Source organism: Meles meles, chromosome 11, assembly GCF_922984935.1.
Source record: "Meles meles chromosome 11, mMelMel3.1 paternal haplotype, whole genome shotgun sequence".
Lineage (NCBI taxonomy): Eukaryota > Metazoa > Chordata > Mammalia > Carnivora > Mustelidae > Meles > Meles meles.
Window position 1 is genome coordinate 76537797 of NC_060076.1, and position 23341 is coordinate 76561137.

Below are 23341 nucleotides of genomic sequence, written 5' to 3' on the forward strand. Positions count from 1 at the left end.
AGTGAAGTTAAACTGCATAAATGGTTTGGGGACAAGCTAACACACACACATACACACACACACACACACACACACACACACACACACACCCTTTGACAAAACAATCCAGTATATTTCATATTGAAGAATAAAGTGTTTTCTCCTTTTATTTCAGTCTTTCATAAAATTTTGACCCCAGGTCTTCTTACTCTATCTAAAATACTGTGTTCTGTATATCAGTACCCTAATAGGTGTACAAATTCCTTTTCAGTGAGTTGCAGCCCTGTAAGAAATTCCATAGACCAAGTGGTTTAAATGACACACATATATTTTTCATAGTTCTGGAGGATGGGAATTCCAAGATCTAGGCACAGCAGATTCAGTGTCTGTTGAGACCTACCTCCTGGTTCACAGGCAGGTGCATCTTTTCTCTACAACCTGACGTGGCAGAAAAAGTGGGTGAGAGGTTTCTGGGGTCTCTTTTCTAAGGATAAAAACTCATTCATGAGGGCCCAACCCTCATGACCTAATCACCTCCCAAAGTCTTCATTTCCTAATACCATCACATTGGGATTAGGGTTTCAACATATGAATCTGGGGAGGAGCACAAACATACAGTTCGTAAACTCCCCAAATGCCAGGGTAGGTTACAGGCTGCTAAGTAAGCTGTTGATCCCCTCCTCTGGTGGCAGGGTGGGACCCAGTAGTGTCACAGCCTTTCTGCAGAATGTAGTCTTAAAGAGCCTTCCCTGGTTGCCCTTGTGGGCCTTGTATATCCTTTCCTAGGAACACCTTGCCAGGAAAAGGGGTTGAGAAGCTCCACCCTATATTATCATCCCCACGTATGTTTGAAAATCAACTACCTGTGACAGTTTTTCCAGGTTCCTTTTTGTCAGGTTTAAATAATCCCAGTATTTCCCTCCACTCTTCCTCCATCTTCTTTTCTAAACTCTTTTATCTTCATGATAGCTGTCCTCTGAACTGCCTCCTAACTTCTCATGTCTTTCTTAAATTGGGATGCCCTTTATTTGATGACCCTGGCCTGGCATTATTAGCTTGGTCATCTGTGAAAGGGTAGGACAGCCTTCACCCTGGCCCAGCAGAGTCTCCTTTCAGTTCTGCAGGAACAGGTCACCTGCCTGGAAGATCAGACCTGCCAAGAGGCACCACTTCTTCCTCATCCTGACATGCAGTCTCAGCCACATTTTCATTTAATCAATAGTTATTTTGGGAAGCCAAGAGATGCCTGGTACATAGCCCTCAGTGAGACTTAATAATTTTGATGAGGAGGGGGAGGAGAAGGGGGATAATGTTAATGGTTATGGTAATAATGTCCTAATTTTAATGTGAATAGAGAAAGAGAGTCTTGTACTGTAATGAATACATTCTGTTTCCCAGTCACCTCCATGCCATGAAAAATGGCAACACTTAAGAAACGGCAGAGAGCAATAAAAGTCATCTTCTCCAATCTGAAGCAGATATCACGGTCTTATTAAAAAATTTTCTACAGGAAAGAGCATGATGCTATAATCATGGGAGATTTTCTCTAAAGTGAATATTGGCATCCTAAACTACGTCAGACCTTTCAGTCCACTCTAGAGTGTCTAGAGCCCTGAAGCATGGCTTTGACACAGGGTTTCTATTTTCATGTCAATGCTCTATTCCACTGTGCTCTAAGAATAAAGCATAAGTATAAAAATGATGGCTGGTAGCCCTGCTTTGAAAATTGTTTTCAAGGTGCAATGACACAATTTCAAATTAATTGTAGCATAGCATAACAAGAGGCCCAAGGATGAGGATGTACCTTATCCAAAAGTTGCCAGTCACTTCTTGTGTGACCTTGAATACATTCCTTAACTTTTTGGGATCTCAGCATTTCCAAATAAGTTGGAAGTAATTGTAGGGGCCACTTTCAGGCAATCAACTTGAACAATGGAAACGTGAGTCAGGCCAAAGGGCCCACGTGACACACTGGCTGAGTTCGAACAAGCCCAATGGGTGACCCACATCAAAATATCCCTAAGCCCTAGCTGATCAATAGGTTACTTACACCCAGACACAGGTACCAAAAAAGGATGTTCCCATACCTCCTCACCTTCTGCCTATAACTACAGCCTGCCCCAGTCTCTGTTCTGCTGTCCTGCCTGCTGCTCCCTTGCAGTGTGTTCAAGGTGTATTCTCTCTTTTGTTCTACCTGAGGTGAATTCTTTCACCACTCATGCCCTGCAGGCTTCCACCAGATCAGCTTACCTCACATTTGGGGGGCCCCATCCAATCGAGAGACCCCATAGTAATTAGGCTTATAAATACTTCTTTTAATGCTACACTGAAATCAAAAGATTTGGTTGTGGTTCCTACTTTAAGGTAGCTTTGCTGTTACTGGTCTTCTCATGAAAAGCTGAGAGTCCTGCCTTGTTCTTGAATCAGATCCCAAGACTATAATATTTAAAAAGACCTGTGGCCCCTAGGTGGCTCAGTTGGTTAAGGTTAAGCATCAGACTCACAATTTCCACTCAGGTCAGGATCTCATGGGTCTTGAGATGGAGTCCCAGGTGGGGCTCCCCAAATGACAGGGAGTCTGCTTGAGATTCTCTCCTTCTCTCTGCCTCTCTCCCATGCACTTCCATGCACGTGTGCACACTCATTGTTCCGAATGGGTGAATAAATCTTGAATGAATGAATAAATGAATAAACCTATCCAAAAGAACTATACCTATACCTGTGGTGAACACAGCATAATGCAAAAACTTGTCAAATCACTAAGTTGTACATCTGAAACAAAGGCAATATTGTGTATCAACTATATGCAAATAAAAAATAAAAATTAAATAAATAATGTAAGAAGTAAAAACTGTTCATTCATGTGAAGAAAGCATCCTGCTTAAAATCAACTTTAGTTTAGGTAACTGAATGTAACCAAAAAAAAGTAGTAAATTGAGGCTTTTCTTCCCTTTCTTCTTAAAAAAAAAAAAACAACTTGGGAGATACCCAAATCTCTGAATGCAGTCCCACAAACTGGTTTGGAGATCAGACATAGAATCAGCGTAATTAGAAAGAAGAAAAATGAAGGAAAGAAAAGTAAAAGGGATGTAGGGACAAAATGTAGAAAAACCTGAAAACAAAACAATCTATTTCATACCGCTCAAAGTGTGGTCCTTGGCTTAGACACATTGGTATCCCCAAGAACTGTTCTGGAGTACGGAATCTCAGACATCCCGCTGATCTGTTGTAGGGATGGTATTGGTGCATGAATCATTTTCATCTGCCAACGTGCCCATCCTTTAGCTGCCACAAGTGCTTGCTGCTAAAAACTCACAGCTGGCCCTTTATCTAGAGAGTTACCGCTGGCCAAACAGGAGCTTCCTCACTTGGAAAGCTACACGGTACCCACCCAACAAATTTCAGTTAACAATTGACTGGTACCAAGGGATGAAAGCCTGGTTCCTCATGTTAGGGTGAGATTACTTATTGCAGGGTGTGTTCCAAAACGTCCTCCTGGATTCAGACTAAAGCTCATCTTTGATTGAGACCATATTCATGATTAGCTTTTATGGTCTGCTCTGTCAGGCACTGTCTACTCCTTTTCTCCTGAGAATACTCCTCTAGTGACTTGAATAAGAATCCCCATCTCACGCTCCACTTTTAAGAAACTCAGCCTAAGTTGGTTTGTACTAGAAATAGATCTGAGAAACAGATGCTAAGGATAGAATTTTGTAGTTAGATTTAACTTGCCAGCTGGATCACGGGTGGTAGGTGATGTACTGATAGTCTCTGGGACGCTGTAACAGGCAACTACTAAGTCTTTCACTTGAGGGGAATGGGATGAGATGCAGGTGGAGGGGATGCACTAACTGGTACAATTTCTTAGGCACTGGAGAGATATGGGGAAGTAGCAACTCTAAAGACTGTGAAATTGAGTGGCTGTTGCTAAGTACCATTGACTTAGTGAAGAAAGAAAATGACAGGTTCGTTCAGACCTCTTAATAATTCAAAGTAAAGTGTCAGTGTCAGAGGCCTCCTTGGTAGCTTTTGAAAAGATTCTCATCACCTGAAGCCAGCGGGTAGAAATGGCTGTAGACAGAGAACTTAAGTGTGATATTGGCAGAGCTTTGAAGAATTCTTGGCCTCAGCAAATCTCCCATGTCATTACAGGACCTAGAGAGGGAAAGAGTGGAACTCTGAGATTTGAGATGAGGATCTGTAGGTAGATGAACTTGTGATCTTGTATCCTTAATTTCTCTGAGCCTACCAAGCCAGAAGAAGTGGCCTACTTCTTTTGGAAGAGAGATCTGTCACCTCGTTTAAGACTGTAGAAGCCTCCAATGAGATAGGTGCCAGACAAAACAATGAATAACCTCTTTAGAATCTGCCCTCTTATCTCCACCCATACACCAGGCCCTTTAATATAATCAAATCTCAGCGGAGCCAGCTTGGAGAAGTCCTGAACCTGTGAGGGATGAGGAGGGATTATACATCAAAGTTGCTATAGGACACAGGTAGCATGCACTGGCAGGGACCAGGAAAATGTGTCTGGGATTGAATCCTGAAGGTGCTAGATCAAGAAGGTGGGGTATAAAGATAGATAAAGGAGGATTTACAATATGAGAAAACTTTCTAATGATACAGGATTTAACTACCTGGCAGAACACTAAGCAATGCTTCTAAAAGGCTTAGGAAAAAAGAAACCAATAGCTGGCATTAAATTAGAGAGGCCATGGAACATTGTGAGAAATAGGGTTATAGAGCTGAAGCTGCTAGAATAGATCAATCATATACAACTGGAAAACCTACCAGCTGGTCATTTTCCTTAAGAGGCCTGGAGAGCATTCCATTTATTAAACTAATAAGGAATGAACTGGGGAGGAACACATCAACATCACTGCAATGTACAGTAATGTCTGTCTTCTGTGGGTTGAATTAGTAACTATTATAGAGTGAGTTCCCTAGAAGCAATGGGGATGAGAAGATCTTGGAATAGCATGGTTAGCAAAGTATGAATGGCAGCCAAGAGGGTCTGACTTAAAATGGTCTTTAGAAATAACTTGGAGTACATGGTATTCCTAGAGGCAAGATCAATAAGCAGCCAACTGCCTTTGGTACTATGAAATCTATCTATCACCTATCTATCTATCTATCTATCTATCTATCTATCTTCCTCCAAAAAATCAGGAGTAGATGGGTAGTGCAAAAAAGTGTTGTAAGTTGGAAAGTAAGGAGAGATCCCCAAGGAAATCCTTCCAGTATAAAAGGAAGGAAAGAAGAAAGAAGGGATGGGTGTTCACGTTTTGATTTTGTTATTCTTTTGAAGTTTTTAATGATGAAAAGTTCTGGTGCCATTTTTTCCCCCATTTATTCCCTAGCACACACGCTCAACAAGTGAGGAGAGTGGAGAGATTGTAGAAAAGTGAAATTGTTTTGAGCACTTAGACAAGAGAATTGACTAAAGAACAATAAGATGAGGTCAGCTAAGACAGGGAGCTTTGTTTCCTTCACTGGTGTGCCCCTAATTCTTTGAAGAATGCCTAGTACACAGTAAACACTGAAGGAAATAATGGGTTGTTTTCAGGGATTGTTGAAGCTGACCATTATTATAGAACATTTATGGTGACATCAACATAATTACTTGTGTTGCTTTTATCCTAGATGAATCACCCCTTTATTAGAATACGGGTCTTAAAAAGACACACTCACTTTTGCCCAGCACGACAGATGAAAGGCAAATGAAAAGCTGTCAAAAGAAGAGCTCTTTAGGTTTGGAATTAAGTGATGAACAATGAAGTTTTCCTTGGAGAGGGAGGAAATGAAACAAACCATTCTCAGGTGGAGAGAGAGATGTATAAAGTGTTGTGTAGTTCCTGACTAAGTTGAAGAATTTTCATACTGAGGGCATAATCTGAAAGGATGAAATCGGATGGAATGTCAGATTGTGTTTTCAGATGGCAGAAGTGTTCCAGGTGATAAGTTCTAGGATATGGCCATAACTAAACGAATGGAAGTAAAGGGCTCAGGGATGAGAACGGGTAGATGGTGAGAGACCAGATTATTGGGTGGTCTATCCACATGGATGTTGGGGACTCTGACTGATTCCTCCTACTTCAAGTTCCTCTTCTGGGCCCCATCCCACCTCTTTCTTATCCCTAAGTCTCCTCAGAATCAGCGTTTCTTGCAACTCCAAGCTTTAGTCATGGCATAACTCTGGACAAGAAAGCAGAAATGGGGCAGAGAGAAAGAGGTCTGGAGTAGATATCTGTTTTTGTTTTGATACCTAGCATTCACTCACCTTCTGGAAACAGTCCCTTTATTCATGTCTAGAGAACTAATCCCATTCTCAGTCTCAGTCTATGGGCAGGTGAAGTTGTTTTTCCCTAACACTCCTATTTAAAGAATGCATCTATAACTCCAGCTTGGCCAAAAGATGATTTTATGCTTTTGACAACAGTGATTGGTCAGGGATCAGCAAAACTGAGCCAAGTGGAGCCAATAAGGCACAGTGGTATTTTCTGCAGGGACTACTGAGAGACACAACCATTTTTAGCTTCACTTAAAACTTGGAAGATACACTTAAAGCTAAAAAATTGTCAAACGGGGGGTGGGGGAGGAGTCAAGATGGCGGAGGAGTAGCAGACAGAGATGACATCAGGTCGCAGGAGTTCTGCTAGATAGTTATCAAACCATTCCAAACACCTACAAACCCAACAGGAGATCGAGGAGAAGAAGAGCAGCAATTTTAGAAACAAAAATCGACCACTCTCTGACAGGTAGGACATGGGGAGAAGTGAATCTGAAGCAACAGGAAGATAGACTGTGGGGGGAGGGGCCAGCTCCTAGCAAGTGGTGGAGAAATGGAGCACAAAATTTGAACTTTTAGAATTCTGCTCCACTGAGGGGCATCACTCCAGCTGCTAAGTGGGGGTAGAGCCCTTGCAGGGACAGTGTGGTCTCAGGATCCACAGGGTCACAGAAGGATTGCGGGTGTCTGATTGTGGCAGAACTCACAGGTATTAGAGCAGAAAAGCCAGCTGAGGAGTGAGCTCTCAGCTCGGGTTACCTTAAACTGTCATCTGTGGCACAGACAGGCCAGTGCTCTTTGAGCAGGGACCCCACAAATGGCGGATCCGGGGAGAACAATCTTCATCTGCCAGAAGAGCAGAGCAGCAGGATCTATTGGGCTAAAAGACTCTAAACAGGGCAGCATGCCAGAGACAGAAATGCTCAGTCACAGGCCGGGTGAGCTTGAAGGACGGCCAGACACCAGGGAGATCGGAGTGATTGCGCAGTTTTCTCCAAGAGCACACTGAGGAGTGCGGCCCTGAGCTCTCGGCTCCTCTGTGCAGGAGACTGGGAGGCAGCCATTTTCTTTCCTGTCCTCCAGGGCTCTATGGAAAGCATTCAGGGAACAAAAGCTCCATAGAGCGAACCTGAGCAGATTACTTAGCCCAGCCCCTGGCAAGGGTGGTGCAATTCACCTCGGGCAAAAATTTGAGAATCACTGCACCAGGCCCCTCTCCCAAAGATCAGCAAGAACATCAGCCCACACCAAGCTCACTGATCAAGGAGAACAGTGGAATTCCAGAGGAGGGGAAAGCAAAGCATGGAATTCATGGCTTACTCCCCATGATTCTTTAGTCTTGCAAAGTTAATTAAATTTTTCTAATTTTATTTTTTCTTACTCTAATTTTTTTGAACCTTTCATTTTTCCTCTTTTAATGTTTTTTAAGTAGTTTATCTTAACAATACCTTTCTTAAAAAATCTTTTTAAACCTTCATTATTATACTCATTTTATCCTTCATTCTATATAGCTTTATTTTTTGTATACATATCGGGGTTTTTTCTTCTAAAAAACATTGGGATACAATTTCTTTTAATAGATAAAAATTTATCCTAAATCTAGCACAGGGCTTTGTTCTAGTCTCCAGCCTGAGAAAATTCTCTCTACATCTTTTTCTTAATTTTCCAACCAACTTCTCTTATCAATTCCTTTTTTAGATTTTTTTTTTAATTTTATTTTTAGGGGAACCAGGTGGTGGGTAATAGGGAGGGCACATATTGCATGGAGCACTGTTGAATGAATACTGTTATGCTGAAAAAAATTTTTAAAAAGTGGAAAAAAAATAAAGGAAATGGGGTAAAGAAACCCAGATTCAAGAAAAAAAAATTTTCGGGGCACCTGGGTGGCTCAGTGGGTTAAGCCACTGCCTTCGGCTCAGGTCATGATCTCAGGGTCCTGGGATTGAGTCCCGCATTGGGCTCTCTGCTCAGCGGGGAGCCTGCTTCCCTCTCTCTCTCTATGCCTGCCTCTCTGCCTGCTTGTGATCTCTCTCTGTCAAATAAATAAATAAAATCTTTAAAAAAAAAAAAGAAAGAAAAATTTTCATCTTTATAGTCATATTCCATCCCTTCATCATGTTTACCCTTATTTTTGTATATATATATAAGTTTTTCTTTCTTTAAAATTCTGGGAGGTAGTTTCTTCTAAGAGACCAAAATACACCAAAAATCAAGTGGGTGGTTCTGTTCTATTTACCAGTCTAATATATAAATATTTTTTAATTAAAAAAATTTTTTAAACTTCTTTTAACCCCTTGGGGTCTCTTCTGATTTGGTTAGCATATATTTTTCTGGGGTCTTTGGCACTCTTTTGGTATTTTATTCTCTCCTTCATATATTCTTATCTGGATAAAATGACAAGACAGAAAAACTCACCACCAAAAAAAACAAACAAACAAACAAAAAAAAAAAAACAAGAGGCAGTACCGAACGCTAGGGACCTAATCAATATGGACATTGGTAATATGTCAGATCTAGAGTTCAGAATGAAAATTCTCAAGGTGCTAGGTGGGCTCAAAAAAGGCATGGAAGATATTAGAGAAACCCTGTCTGGAGAAATAAAAGTCCTTTCTGGAGAAATAAGAGAACTAAAATCTAACCAAGCTGAGATCAAAAAAGCTATTAATGAGGTGCAATAAAAAATGGAGGCTCTTACTGCTAGAATGAATGAGGCAGAAGAGAGAATTAGTGATATAGAAGACCAAATGATGGAGAATAAAGAAGCTGAGCAAAAGAAAGACAAACAACTGCTGGACCATGAAGGGAAAATTCAACAGCAAAAGTGAACTATTGGGACTTCATCAAGATCAAAAGCTTTTGTACAGCAAAGGAAACAGTCAGCAAAACCAAAAGACAACTGACAGAATGGGAGAAGATATTCACAAATGACGTATCAGATAAAGGGCTAGTATTCAAAATCTATAAAGAAGTTATCCAACTCAACACCCAAAGAACAAAGAATCCAATCAAGAAATGGGCAGAGGACATGAACAGACATTTCTGCAAAGAAGACATCCAGATGGACAACAGGCAGATGAAAAAGTGCTCCACATCACTCGCCATCAGGGAAATACAAATCAAAACCACAATGAGATACCACCTCACACCAGTCAGAATGGCTAAAATTAACAAGTCAGGGAATGGCAGATGCTGGCGAGGATGCAGAGAAAGGGAAACCATCCTACAGTGTTGGTGGGAATGCAAGCTGGTGCAACCGCTCTGGAAAACAGCATGAAAGTTCCTCAAAAAGTTGTAAATAGAGCTACCCTATGACCAGGAATCATACCACTAAGTATTTACCCTAAAGATACAAATGGAGTGATCCAAAGGGGCAGATGCACTTGAAATATTTATAGCAGAAATATCCACAATAACCAAACTATGGAAAGAACCTAGATGTCCATCAACAGATGAATGGATAAAGAAAAAGTATACACACACACACACAGTGGAATACCATGAAGCCATCAAGAGAAATGAAATCTTGCCATTTGCAATGATGTGGATGGAACTAGAGGGTATTGTGCTGAGGGAAATAAGTCAATCAGAGAAAGACAATTATCATATGATCTCCCTGATATGGGGGACTCGAGAAGCAATGTGGGGAGCTTGAGGGGTAAGAAAGGAAAAAATGAAACAAGATGGGATGGGAAGGAAGCTAAACCATAAGAGACGTGTAATCTCACAAAACAAACTGAAGGTTGCTGGTGGGACGTAGGTAGGAGAGGGTGGTTGGTTATGAACATTGGGGAGGGTATGTGCTAGGGTGAGTGCTGAAAAGTGTGTAAGCCTGATGATTCACAGACCTGTACCCCTGGGGCTAAAATACATTCTATGTTAATAAAAATAAATAAATAAATAAATAAATAAATAAATAAATAAATAAATAAAACAAAAAAAAAGAAGAAACGAAGAGAAAGAAAAAAGGAAAAAAAAAATTTAAAAATTGTCTGACAGAAAGCCAGTCCAAAATGCCAAGAAATGGATAAAAGTGAATCTTGAAGGCATCAATTGAGCCCCAGCATGAACCCTCATACCTTAGTCCAACATTATTCCCAGACTTTTTCAGGTACCTAAGTCAACAGATTCTCCTTTTTAAGTCAGTTAAGTTATATTTGCTGTCATTTACATCCAAATCTTCCTCACAGTATAAGGGGGCTCTCCATCCCTGGCTCCCACTCTCATGCTAGCCCACTAAATATTTATTACCTTCTCTATCCTTCAGGTTGCCCTTCTATGAGAGGGAATTAAGAAATCTGCATTGAGATTGCAGTCCAAGATGGCAAAGGAGTAAGAGACCTTAGTTTTGTCTGGTTGCAGGAATTCAGCTAGATAGCTATCAAATCATTCTGAACCTACAAAATCAAGGGGAGATCAAAGAAAAGAATACCTGCAACTTTACAAACAGAAAAGTGACCATGTTCTGCCAGGTAGGAGGTGGAAAGGAGGGAATCCGAGGTGATATATGGGAAGATAAACCATTGAGGGGAGGGAGCCTCCGTCAGCTGGCTACAGGTAAGTGATAGAGTGGCAGAGCACAAAATCAGAACTTTCAGAAGTCAGCTCCAGTGAGGTATGTCCCTGTCTGAAAGATGCCTTGGTGCCAAAGCAAGCTGAATCCTAGCTGGGGCAGTGTGGTCTCAGGATCCCCGGAATCACAGAAAGAACAGGGGTGCCTGAGTGTGACAGAGTTCCCAGGCATCAGAGCCTTCAAGACATAGGTACGTGGAAATATCCCAAAATGGGAGTATGTGCTCTAAGATCCCGAGTACTGGCTTTTCCAACAGTTGAGTGACCCATTCTCTCTGATGTTCAAGTTATGAGAATTAAATTTGAGATGATGGATTGCTATATTAAATATATTAACAAGAACAGAAATTAAACCTTACAACCTATAGGGTTCCCTTCCTCTATAACCTGGGCTAAGTCTACAGAAGCTGAGGGTTACTTCTACACAACTATGGTCTGAGAACTAGGGCAAAAGAGAGAGATTGCAGTAGAGCTGGATGAGCCATATTACACCAGCTTCCTTCCCCGCTCCCCAGTTTGAATACTGGTAAGTCAGGTGGTTCTCAGGGTTTATTTTACTTAACCGTTCAGGATAAACCCAAACTACCTTGAACTCTCTGTGTCACCTTTCCTTCCTTCTTTGGATGCTCCAATCTCTTTGATGATTACTTACCAGATGCCACTTCGTTTAGCCATTTAGCAATTTTGACCTTGATGACTTGGACATGAATAAGGACAAAGATCCACTTGGCATGTTTGGAGACTTTTATGCCAGTAAACTGAGGAAGGTGTCCAAGAAGAAGCCCTTGAATTAGGAAGAGAAAATTCCAATCATCCGCACTTTTGGTGTTCACACCGTTGTGTAATTACACCTGCCCTTAAGCATAGGCTGGACTTAGTGATTTGCCTCTGAGTGATAGAATAAAGGGAAGGTAATAGGATGTCATTTCCATTACTAGTTTCCAAAAGATTGTAACTTCTATCTTGTTTTCAAACTCTCTCCTTGCTTTGATGAAGTAAGCTGCCATGCTGGAGAAGCCCACATGATTAGGAACCAGTCAGCCCCAGCCAAGAGCCAGCAAGGTACTGAGGATCTCATTCCAACAGACTTTGAGCAACTGCATCCTGCCAGCAACTATGTGAATGAGTACAGGAGTTGGTCCTTTCCCAGTAAAGCCTCCAGATGAGAATGTAGTAGCCTCAGCTGACACCTTAAATGGAGCCTCGAAGCAGAGAATCCAGGTAGGCCTCACCCAAATTTCTGACTCACAGAAGCCATGAGATAATGAGTATGTATTTTTTTAACCCACTAAATTTTGGAATATCCATTACACAGCAATAAATAATTAATGCACCCCTCAATTACTGTAACCTTGGGGTAAAAAGTTGCATGTCTGGGAAGGCAGGCATCATATAGGAGGACAACGTCCCTGGCAAAATCCCTGAAGACACCGTCTTCAAGCTCAAAGATTATCCTGTATATTCATATGTTGAAATGGTATCATTGGGCCTGAATAGCCTCCAGGAGGTGAGGCCTACCTAACACAGTATCCTACCCAACAAATAGTTTGGGAGCAGATGAAAGGGAATTTAAATCAAGTTCTAGACTTTAAGTGTTTTTTTTTTTTTTTCACTATTTGTAAAGGCCTGAAGATTTTCAGAGTAGGCAGGTTATGTTTTTATGAAAAAAAATGTAAATGCTTTCTTTAAAGACTTTTATTTATTTATTTGACAGAGATCACAAATAGGCAGAAAGGCAGGCAGGGAGAGAGAGAGAGGAGGAAGCAGGCTCCCTGCTGAGCAGAGAGGCCTATGCAGGACTCGATCCCAGAACCCTGAGATCATGACCTGAGCTGAAGGCAGAGGAGAGGCTTAACCCACTGAGCCACTGGCACCCCCCAAAAATGTAAATGTTTTAAATACAGGACATCAGAGCAGAACCAAATAAAGGACCCCAGTATAAAACTGAGAAGGCCACTGTCAGGCTTTGTACAAGGGACTGGTGCACTTGTAGAAGCCAAAAGCATTAACTACTAAGAGTTGAATGCCCTGCTTCCTTTCGCTGAGCACAAGCCCCAGCCCCAGTCCCAGTGCAGCACACAGAGAACACCACTCTCTATTAGAAGAAACATTTATTGAGAAGGATTAATATTCTTGTTTGTGCTGAACGTTGTTCTCATCAGAGGTTATATGGTCATGAAAATTTTGAAGCTTTCTCAATAAGGACTGAATAATTTCCTTAGAGAAATTTTTCTCCCTACAAGTGCTGGAGAAGCATTTTCTTCCTGAGTAGAGAGTCTAATCGCTAAACACAGTACTTTTGTCAGGGTCACCCCTGGTTGCCCAAAGGACTTCGCATACTTGATGCACACAGGTGGGGCTTGGATGAGACACAGACTCCCCAGAGGGCAGAGAAGAAGGGGTTTGACCCCAGCTTAATAGCTGATCCTTGAAGGCTTCAGCTTTCTGGGGATGTCTGACCCTGTCTTTGTTCTGTCTGACACTTATAAGATGGTTCTGGTTAGCACAGGCAGCTTCTTGGCTGCAGGATTTGATACTTGCCAGTTTCTTTTGTTATGGGTCAGAGAGAGCCCAGTAGTTAGAGGGAGGTCTTTTGTCTGACCTGTAGTTCCTCCTGCTGCTGGCTTAACTCTGAGGCCTCAGATCCATATATATGTGCCAGCTTCTCTTCTAGGACATTCCCAAAGGTAGTGAGCTTGTGAGCTTCAGGAGGCCGATCACTCCCAAAAGTAGCTACACTTTCTACTGGGTCTTGGTGCTGAAGAAAGGTGGACATTAACTTGGCTTTTTGCGGGGACATTCTTGATGCCCTGTGATATTTTTCTTGGAATTGATCCACTGAGAAAATTGCCTCATCATTTTTCTGAAGTAACTTTCAAGAGGAGACTTCATTCTGTGACTGAGTTGGGGAAGCACTCTCTAATTTTCTGTCCTCAGCATGGTGTCTCTCCTCTCTGCCTACAGATGTCCCTACTCCTGAGTCCTCACTTCTGCATTTTCTTGCTTTGGAATCCTGAGGTCTCACTTTCTTTGCACTTCTGCTTTGTGAGAAATTCATAGGCTGGCCCTTACAGAAGGCCAGCTTTGAGTCCAAGGATTCCTGCATCTGCTCCGTGCTAATTCTGCTGTCCTTCAGTTGGACGTGCAGCACCTGGGATGCTTCCATGTCCTGCTGTACACAATCTGGGACTGAGTCAGTGAAGCCTTGGAAGTCAAGCTATCTGAAGGAAGGTGCATATCAGTGGGACATCCTTGGGCCTGGTTATGCTCCTCACTCTCCAGTTTAAACTTTCACTCACTCAGTATCTGTCTTTTCAGATCTGATAGTTAAGAATCATGGGGAACCAGTATTTTTGGTGAGAGGTATTTCATGATCAGGACAGTTTCTACCTTGTTCATGTTGATATTTATCATTTTGGAGCTTCCCAACTCATTGCTTGTCAAGGTGTCATAAGATTGGGATTGAAGGGTACATAGCTCCTTGGTGTCAAATATATCCCTTGACAGGTTGGACATGGCAAAATGTTCTAAATTCTTCTCCACCATCACTTTGCCCTGTTCCATTTCTACTCTGTTACTGGAACTCACATTCTCATGCATTGGCTCATGTCCAGCCCCAGCTTGCCTTGAGGGTACCTCTGGGCCACATGTGTTGTTTTGTCCAGTCTCACTGGGTCGCACTTGAGCTCTGATGCTGTGTGTAAGGGGCTGAAAATTCTGGCTTCCCCACTCAGCTATCTGGATACACTCTGCAGTCTTACGGTCAGTGTCAGAGTGTGATGCCTTCAGGACCCCTTTCCTTCACTGCTCATAGATGACATAGTGGGAAGAGGATGATCCACAGTGGGGACTAACTTTGTTGTTCTCACCCTGTTTCCCAAAAAAGGTTTAGAGCTTCCCTCAAGGGGTTTAAAAAACTCAGCTTTGGATTCCAACCCTGAAATATGCAAGGCTGTAGAGGGAAAGTTAAATTGGGGGAGAGGCCATGTTTCGGCTTCTCTCAACATATAGAATTTTATGGATTCAAGAACCCTGAGGGGTAGACCCCACCTCTCACTCATGTGAAATCTAATAATATGGGCCTCTAGCACCTGTCATGTACTGGAATCAAGAAAAGAATACTCTAGAGTGGTGTTCTGGCAGTAAACACTACCCACCATTGTCTTTTTAGAATCTGCGTTTTCTGTAGCAATGTGGAATTCCCAGAGAAAGGCAATGTGTTGTCATCAGCCAGCCATGAATAACACACACCTATAGGAATCCTACCCACAGTGATCTGCCAAAACTTCTTGCTCATATGTAAACTAAGAATACTTTTCATTTGATTCTGGTCTGTGTCCTTCCTTGAGACGTTCAATAATTCATTCCCCGAGTGATTGCTTGAATGACACACACAGTTACTTGTCTCCAAGGCAGCCCTCAGACCCTTGACTAGGGAGCATTCTGAGAACCTATGTGGACTGTCTTCTGGACTCTTCTCTAGGATATACCCAAGAGTTTTCCTCAAATCCTTCCTTAGCTGGAACTTTGTTTGGACCCTCTCATGGAAACTTCCGGGGAGACTCAATTCAGTCTTTGCTAGATCCCTGTTACTATGGCCCTGGAACTCAGAGAATTGTGAGTGAATGTGTCTGCCTTTTTGCTGAGAGAGTTCTGATGATTTACACTGAGACTCCATCACTGCTAGGGAGGCTAGATTTCTACAGTCATGGAGGCACCAGCGTGGGAATACCGTCCTTGGGCTATGTAACTCCAGCATCTCCTGGGGTTCACAGATGATATGAAAATGGCCAGGAAGTATGGAGACTGATACATAGGCATGGGATGGCCGCAAACCAATAGAAGGTTGTGACCTCAAGGACTAATGATTTCTTTAGGTTTCTGGAACACAGGAACTAAAGCCCACAAACTTTCCTGTTGCTTCTGCAACACGTGCGTTCCCAGGTGTTGATTTTCAGTTAAGATAGGAGAGTCTGATTCATTCTTGGATCTATGGAATGATACTCTACAGTCCCTAATCAGGGATGAAGAAGGTGGTATGATCGGGAGGCAGGATTAAAATGGGCAAGGGTGTTCACATTAGTGAAAGGTAGGGACTGGGATGGGGACAGGGTTTGAGGCAAGGATTGGGGGTGTACGATGGGGACAGGAAATGGTTGGGAATGAGGAAGTGGTCGAGATGCTTGCATTTTGATGGCAGAGGTATTATGAATTCCATTGAATAAGACAAAGTGAGACTCTAGTGGGGAAGTACTACTAGTTAACAAGAGAGTGGCTACTAAGGACTCACTGTGCAAAGAAGGAAGACTCCAGAAGAGCTGGCTATATTTCTGATGCAAGTTTTCTGCCAAAGCCTTGACATAGAGGAGCTGTTGATAAATAGAGAGCTGCTCTGGTTTCCCTTCAATGTTCCAGCCAGTTTTGGATGCTGTGGTGACCTGTACATCAAACAGATGCAACAAATTCCCTAAAGATGTCTGCTGGTACTCTGACCACATTTGTTTGGAAAATGGCCCCTCGTCTTTTACTTTCTTCTCTAAAATCTGGAAATCCATTGTCCTCTTCATTTATCTCTCCAAGAGGGCCTGGACATTAAGGGCAGGGAAAGAAATTCCACTGGTCTCCTTGTGCTTAGTCACAGAGTCTCTCCAGAACTACGTTTCTGGATGATGGAGGTAAACTTGCTCTTGCTGAAAATTAGAGTGTTCTAATGTGGGGAGGAAAGAAACATGTTCTTGGCATGATCATGTCAATAGGAGAATTCTGAACTTGATGGGTTTGAACAGTCACTACCTCTGATTGTGGGGACATAAGTAGACAGCCCACCAGGCCTATCTGGATCTGACTTCTCAGGAACAGGTTTCAATGAGATGAAAATCGATTAGATTGAATCACAGTTAAAGGGCAGTCTGGAGTGGTGAAAGAGATGGCGTTGGTGGTGCATGATAACAAGCAAATGAATCAGTGGGATTCCTTCTCTGAGACAGATTTGGTAAGAGGTTGATACCCTGTGAAGTGGTGGGGTCAAGAGCAGAGATGATATTCAGAGGAAAAGTGGCCTATGGTTGTCTGAGCATCATATGGTAGGAAAGAAGTAAAAGGAAGGGGCAGAAATATGGAATGGTTCCCTGGGAATAAAGAATCCTAGGATTTTGCTCTAGTGACAGGGAGTGCCCAGGAGGTAGAGTAAGAAAAAGTCAGCTAAAAGGGTCATTGGGTTAGGTGAGAAGATGGAGGCGGTTGGGAGAAAGGCTCAGACAAAGAGGCTGGTATTAGGTCTCCTGGAGTAACTGTAGAGAAGTCAGGAGATGAAGTGAATGATGAGTGAGTCACCAAAGCTGTAAAACAAAGGATATCAGAGAAGGAGTAGCATCTTCCATGGCCTCTGGGAACAGGAGCCAATTCATCTCAGAAATTGTGCTGTTACACACCCCACAGAAGGGGTCGGACATAATAGTTGATGAAAATGGATGATATCAAGACGCCAGCCTAGGGGGCTGTGGGAGACAGGAGGTACCAAACTGCAACCAGGACCAGAAAAAACATATGTGACCCTGGCTTGTCTGGCAAAGGTAGCCCCCCACCCACCAACATCCCCAACACTTTAAAATTCTAACTCTGAGAATTTCCCATCCCATGTCATTTCCAGGCTTCCCTGAGGCCCTAGAAATACATAGACTCTGCTTAAAAGAGGGGTACAGGAAAGAAGGTAATGTTTACTCACCATTTACACAAGAGAAAGCACTTTAATTGCCTCCCCTACTTCTGACAAGTTCTTCACCCTGGGAAACCAAGAGAATGATGAAGATAGAAGCAAGAGATCTTAAAGAGGTTGAATAGAGTGTCCTTTAAAGATATCCTTGATAGATTGGACTTGGAGAGCTCCAGGAATTAGGATACAAGGTAACATGATCAATGATAATAATAAGACTTGCATTATTTGATCATTCACAATGGGCTTTTGTATGTATTATCTATTCCATATGATACTGAAAATCACCTTATGTGGAACATAAGTCAATGGTTACCTCAAAGAGGAAGTTGAGTATCCATGATGTCACAGGACTTTCAGAAAGTCTCAGAACTTCAGATGTACTGACTCTTAATGTCTCACATGGCCATCTATTACACAGCACCCATGTCCAGATCCATCACTGCTTAATGCTCAGTCATGGTCAGAGCAGGGAATCTGAGAAGGGTTTTGCACTCTGACTGTGTTTCCATGAGCTTCTCCTCTGAGACCTCTGTTTTCTGAGAGGGAATGTATCTCGCAGCTAGCATCCTTGGAGATCATAAAACTCAGCCCTCATGGAAAGGACAGGAAGAGCCAGACTTGGAGAGCTCAGGTGGAATAGGCAGACCCTTACCTTTCAGAGTCCCTCCTTTCCTCCTCTTGGCTCTGCCCTGATGCTAGAACAACAAGAAAAGAATGAGGGGTGTGGACCCATCTCAGACCCATCTCAGAAATGGAGACATTTTTTATCCAAGAATACCAGGACTTGAATTTTTAGAACTTTGTTTTCCTTGCTTTTCTCAATTTATAAGGTGATAAAATATTTTCCACATTTACTTTGAAAAACAAAGGAGGATTTTATCTGGGAGGTCCACACTTGATAGTCTCAGTCAGAAGTTCTTTTTTCAATGAGGACATAGAAACTGAAGCCTGAGAGTCACATCTGTGCTCCCTTAGGTAGATCCTGTATCCTAGGCTATAGCTCAGACTCCAGTCTCTTCTCAGAGGCTCAACACTGTTCTCCTGATCAGGCCAATGTGAAGGCAGACTTGATTGAGTGATGCTTGACATGGGAATATGACTCATGATCAAGACCTGGGAAAACTTGTTTTCTTACACAGTCCTCATACTCTCCAAATAACCCAATCCAGAACTGCAGAATCCCTGTGTTTGAGATTTTACTCAGGAACCACCACCATACCCAAATAGACTATGAATTACAAATAGAAACCTTAGTGTTTCCTTAATCCTTTGCCCTATCAGATCTCTTTTCCTAGAGGAGTTAATGTCTATTCTTTCCTTAGACTTCTCATTTTAGGTGTTTCTCTGACCCTACCAAGCTCATTTAGAAATATGGGAAGTGGAATAGGAAAATAAAGGGTCATTCTCTGAAGGGCAACTTCTGGTTCCAGATCTAACATTTTAAAAGCCTGGGAGTCATCACTTCAGCCTGTGAAAGAAGCAAAATGCTGAACAGACTAAAAATCAATGACATTTCTTGGAACCATAGTGGCAAACCACTACCTCAAATCTTCTGAGAGTGTCAATGCAGAAAATCATACCTAAGATTTGCTTACCTGAAACAGAAGGCACTGGATGCTCAACACTGCTCCCCTGGTAGGAACACTTAAACAGACACTTTGACAAATTGCTAGGGGATGCGTATGGGCTAGCATGAGGGTGAGAAACTCCTGGGGTCACAATCTAAAGGGGGCCTCCCATTTATTCATGGGTTATATTACCAGGAACCCCACCTGGTTCTCAGAGTAAAGAGCAAGAGAAAAATGCTCTTCTCTCTGGCAGGGGAGTGTAGTGTCAGAGAGAAAGGAGGAAGTTAACCCATTTTGAAAACATTGTGAAATATTCCCAGAGTGTTTTCCATAACACAAACCTACTCAGTGGGAAAAGCCTACCAGAGCTTTATGCCCAATTGGAGAAGGTAAATTACCCAACTATGGCAGCCCTCTCTAGCTTTCCTCTCTCATCTATAGAGTGGAAGAAAACAAAACAAAAATCTCTGAAATACTAGTGAACATCACAATCCAGGAACATAAGGCCATTAAAAGATGAATGATTAATCATATCCCCTCCCCTGACACCTTACTACAGTATTGACAGCTCTGGTGTAGGAACAGGATCATAGCTAAAAAGAGCTGCAAGGTATAGGTTTTATTTAGGGAGATTTAGGGAAACCTAAAGACACTAGGGGATACAAAAGCAAGGAAACTAGAGGAAACTGAAGCCTCTGATACGTATAGCTACAGTCAATATTAAAGACATACCAACACCTAACCAGATTAACATAAGACTTCACATTAAAGGTCTCTTTATTTCAGTTCGCATGATGTTTGACTTTCATACATCATGTTTGACTTTCAAAGAAAAATTAAAAGGCATACTAAAAGGCAGGGAAAAGCAAACTGATAAGACAAACGAAGCATCAGATATACATTCAGATATGGCATATTTCAGAATTCTCATACGTAGAAGCTAAAATAACCATGATTATTCTTTTAAGGGCTCTACATGAAAAGGTAGACATCATACGAAAGCAGATGATGCATGTAAGCCAAGAGAGGGAAATTCTATGAAAGAATCAAAAGGAAATGTTAGAAGACAAAAGCAGTATGACATATGAAGAATGATTTTGATTAACTCCTCTGTAGGTTGCATAAAGTCAAGGAAAGAATAAGTGAGTCTGCATAAATGTCAGGAGAAACTTTCCAAACTGAAATACAAAGAGGAAAAGAATTTTCTTAATGCTAAAATCTAGAATATCCAAGACCTGTGTTTCAAACTGTATAATAGATATGTAATTGGAATACCAGAAGAAGAAAGAACAGAAAAAATGTTTGAAGTAATAATGGCCAAGGATTTTCCAAGATTAATAACAGGTTAGTGATACTTTGTGGAAGTTCAGAGTACACCAAGCAGGGAAATATTAAAATAGTCTATACCTGGACCAATCATATTCAAACTGTATGAAAACAAAAGATAAAATTTGGAAATAATCCAGAGGTAAATAAAAACCCTACCTCTAGAGGGAAAAAACATAAGAATTATGACCTAGTATCATAAACCATGAAAGTAAGAGATTGGAGTGAAATGTTTAGTGTTGAAAGAAAAAAACACCAATCCAAAATTTTATATCTAGTGATATTATCCTGCAAAAGTAAAAGAGAAATAAAAACTTAGACAAATAAAAACAGGGAGTTCATCAGCAACAGACCTGCCCTGCATAAATGTGAAAAGAAGTTCTTTGGTGAGAAAGAAAATAACTCAGATCCACATAAAGGAAAGTAAGAGAAGGAATGAATGAGGATCAAATAAAACTTGCATTCATCTTATTCTCAATTGACCTAATAATAATAATGGTAATGTGTTGGGTGATTATAGTATATGGATAATTAAAATGAATGGCATCAATGTTACAAGGGACAGGAGGAATTGGACACTACCGCACTATCTATGAAGTGATATAAAATTATATGTAAGTGGACTTAGAATAGTTGTAAATATATATTACAAACTCTAGGACAACCACTAAAATATATACAGGTTCTCTTCCACACATACAGTGTCTCTCCTTGCTGGTCCTTCTTCCCTCTCTTTCCCCTTCTCCCCCCAACATTTTAAAAGATTCCTTTATTTTACAGAGCAAGTGTTCTGCACCGCAACAGACCAAACTCACCTTGATTTAGGAAGTGGGCTCCTCTAGCATATTGTCTAATGAACACAACTGTAACTGTACCTAGCAATACCTTTTGGTTTTTTGGATGACACCTATGTTTATTTCTTCCATGAAAACTGTTTTTCCCACTGAGCTTCTACCTTTTCAACAAAATACCTTATTGTCATCTCTACCAATGTTAAATAATAATGTCATTTTTCTTGATGGTTATATGTATTTATTTCTTCTCCCCATGCTATCTAGTCATTTAATAGTTGGAACCCTTATGGCTTCATTATTTAGATTATAAACTGTTGAAATTAAGCCCTGTATCATTTCCTTTCTTGACTTGCCTACATTCCCTTGCTGATGAATCAGTCTTGGCCCTAGACACCCAATCCTTTCCCTCCCATATGAGGAGGCTTTGCCAGTAATGACAGCCTGCTTTTCCTCTCTTAACCTGTGTCCACAGCTTCACCATTGTCTCTCCCAAAGGAAAGTACACTTCTAGCCCACCCCACTTCACATACCCTCCCTTCAGTGCAGGACATATGTCTATTAAGAAAAATCCCTCCACATATCTTTGAATTTCTAGAATTGTTTTTAAATAGGCCCCTAGGACTCACAACTATAAAATCATCCTTTAAAGTCAGAGCAAGATAAGCTCCACCCAAAAAGTTTCCAGGTGAGAAGGAGTTATAAATATGGCACATTGAATTGATTTTTCAAACTGGCCTTGTTCTAAACAAGGGTGAGAAACTGATCCCAATTAAAGGAAACTAAAAATATATAGCAACTGGGTGTAGTATGTAATTCTAGACTACATCCTGTAAGGAGGTTTACACAAACACACATACACACAAACACACACACACACACACACACACACACACAGGACATTACTTGATAAATTGATAAAAATGGAATTTGAGTGGGAGAATAGTTAAAAGTTTAAGATCAATGTGAAATTTACCAAAGGAGTTAACTGTGCTGTCAGAGAATGTTCTTTTTCATAAGAAATACACAATGAAATACTCAGGGAGAAAGTGTGTGATGCATGAAATGTATTCTCAAATATTCAAGAATGTATGTATAATTTTTATATGCATGTATGTGTTTTCCTATATGTAGAGAAGGGGAAGGAGAAAAGGAGAGAGGGATTGTAAACAGGTCAAAATCTTAACAGGTAAATCTGGATAAAGGGTATATGGCTTTACCATCTATGGCTTTACCATCTATTCATTCAACTTTTCCACAAGTTTATTTTTAAATACATTTTAAAAATGAATTTAACTCAACTTTTGAGATTTCTGGCTTTGATTTCAGAAGCTATTGCCTCCACCATATCCCAGCCCCAGATGTGTGCAATGCCAACTTTAAAATAGTTGTCTTAAGTTCTGTCCAATGCAAGAAATGTGGGATATTCTCTGCACATTTGAAACATGCTAACATTTCAACAAGGTTTTACAAAACTAGCAAAGAGCACACATTTTAAAATTTAATTTTTTTTAATTTAAATTAAAATTTTAAATTTTAAAAAAAATTTTAGAAATTATATGCGATATAAAACAAACAACAAAGAACAAAAATTCAACATCAACATTGCTTACTAACACAGAACACCTAATTTCCTTTTTCTCTATGCCACCAGGTTGCTCCTCTCCTGGGTTTTGCAGTGTGAATTGATTTGTCAGCACTTTGTTTGCTGTGCTAATCAGTTACCAGTCCTCCACCAGATTTCCATCTTCCAAAAATGTGTTGACAACCTTTGTCCTTTATGCTCCCCTTCTTGTCATTTTTAAGCATTTATTTTTAAATCCTTTGTTTTAGGATTTAGCTGTTTGTTTTAACAGCTTTATTGAAATACAGCTCACATACCATAAAATTCACCCATTTAACATGTATAATTCCTTGATTTTCAGTATATGCTTCACCAGTCAATTTTTTAAATTTTTTTATTTATTTCTTATTTTTTTATAAACATATAATATATTTTTATCCCCAGGGGTACAGGTCTGTGAATCGCCAGGTTTACACACCTCACAGCACTCACCATAGCACATACCCTCCCCAATGTCCATAACCCCCCTCCCCCTTTCCC